The 2,269-nt window shown below is 46.0% G+C and overlaps 1 pseudogene; it reads left to right on the top strand.

The window, feature by feature from the left end:
• The first annotated feature begins 276 nt into the window (after nt 1-276).
• On the top strand, nt 277-1,302 carry LOC103114403 (G2/mitotic-specific cyclin-B1-like; annotated as a pseudogene).
• The last annotated feature ends 967 nt before the right edge of the window (nt 1,303-2,269 follow it).

Genomic DNA, 2,269 nt, shown 5'->3' with positions numbered 1-2,269 from the left:
GGTTCAGGTCCCCTCCCCAAACCCAGGGTAACTTTAACAATTGAGGGGAAACCTGTTAGTTTTTTAGTAGTTACAGGGGCTCAACATTCAGTGTTAACCCAGTCCATGGGAAAACTATCCAAACAAAAGACCTGGGTACAAGGAGCGACTGGCATGAAACAATATTCCTGGACTACTCAGAGGACTGTGGACTTGGGGAAGGGACAGGTATCTCATTCTTTTATGCTTATTCCCGAATGCCCCTACCCCCTTCTTGGGAGAGACCTGCTTTCTAAGATGAGAGCAACCATTACTTTCCAACCCCAAGGACCAGTAGTTGTGACCACCAGCTCCATGCCAGTTCCTATCCTTGCCTTAAATTTGACTGATGAAGCTTCCTTAAACCCAGCTACCTTGCTCCCTGACCCTGAATTAGACAGTCCCTTATATGACTGCTCTGAGATTCTGAGCTGCACATCCAGCCTCTGGGAAGACCTGAAAGACCAGCCTTTAAAAGGAACAGAAGTGAACTGGTGTACTGATGGGAGCAGCTTCATCAGAGATGGCGTAAGGTATGCTGAGGCTGAGGTAACTACTGAACACGAGGCTGTATGGGCAGCTGCCCTGCCCGCAGGGACTTCAGCCCAAAAAGCTGAATTAATTACCCTCACAAAAACCCTCAACCTGGGAAAAAGAAAAAGGAACCCATGCCTTTGGAGTGAGAGTCCAAACCTGAGCTAGAACCTGGGCCCCCGAGAGAAGAAAAGCTCTCACCTGAGCCTATTTTGGTGGATATTCCCTCTGCAAGCCCAATGGAGACATCTGGGTGTGCTCCAGCAGAAGATCTGTGCCAAGCTTTCTCTGATGTAATTCTTGAAATGAGTGATGTGGATGCAGAAGAGGGAGCTGACCCAAACCTCTGTAGTGAATATGTGAAAGATATCTATGGTTATCTGAGACAACTTGAGGAAGAGCAAGCAGTTAAGCCAAAATACCTACTGGGTCGAGAAGTCACTGGAAACATGAAAGCCATCTTAATTGACTGGCCTACTGCAGGTTCAAATGAAATTCTGGTTGCTGCAGTAGACTATGTATATGACTCTTTCTATTGATCAGTTCATGCAGAATAATTGTGTGCCCAAGAAGATGCTGCAGCTGGTTGGCGTTACTGCTATGTTTGTTGCAAGCAAATATGAAGAGATGTACCCTCCAGAAATTGGTGATTTTGCCTTTGTGACTGATAATACCTATACTAAGCACCAAATCAGACAGATTGAAATTCCTAGCAGATACCACAGCAAGACATGTATGAGCTCCAGATAAAAAAGTTACCTCTCGCTGACAAGCGCGGTAACTGGTGGGTAACAGCTGATGGTAAACTCATCTTGCCCCAAGCTGTGGCCAAACACCTGCTACGGCATATACACAGAACCTGGGACAAAGAAAAATGACCAAACTTTTGCAAAAAGCCAGCCTGAGAATCCACAATAAGAGCCAACTGATTAAGGAAATTGTTGCAGAATGCAAAGCCTGCAGACTTGCAAATGCTAGCAACCAGTCTAGAGCTTCCGGGGTGGGTGAGAAATGAACCAGACCAGGTACCTACTGGGAGATAGACTTCACTGAGGTAAAACCTGGAAAATATGGGTATAAATATGTTAGTGTTTGTAGACACCTTTTCAGGATGGACTGAGGCATTTCCCAAGAGGGAGACGACCCAGACAGTGGTGAAGAAACTACTCAAAGAGATATTTCCCAGGTTTGGTATGCCCCTTCAATTAAGTTCAGATGGTGGTCCAGCCTTCACTTCCCGGGTAACCCAGAACTTGATAGGTGACCTTGGGGCAAAATGGAAATTACATTGCACCTACAGGCCCCAAAGCTCAGGACAGGTAGAAAGGATGACTAGAACTTTAAAAGAGACCTTAACAAAATTATCTATGGAGACTGGCATAGACTGGGTAACTCTCCTTCCCTTTCCCCTTTATAGAGTAAGAAATACCCCCTATACTGCAAAGCTGATGCCATTTGAGATCATGTTTGGTCATCCCCCTCCCATAATCCCAGCCTTGAGATCAGACTTGCTTGCTGATATTAATGATCAGAACCTGCTTGCCTCTTTACAGATAATATCTCAAGTCCAAAAGCGTGTGTGGCCAAGACTGAAAGCAATATATGAAGCTGCACCCCCTCCAAACCCTCATCCCTTCCAGCCCAGAGACTCAGTCTTGGTGAAACAACACCAAAAAGAGACACTTGAGCCCCACTGTCATCTTAGCCACCCCCACGG

Source organism: Erinaceus europaeus, chromosome 9 (assembly GCF_950295315.1).
Source record: "Erinaceus europaeus chromosome 9, mEriEur2.1, whole genome shotgun sequence".
NCBI classification, from domain to species: Eukaryota; Metazoa; Chordata; class Mammalia; order Eulipotyphla; family Erinaceidae; genus Erinaceus; species Erinaceus europaeus.
This window is presented reverse-complemented; position numbering and strand designations above follow the sequence as displayed.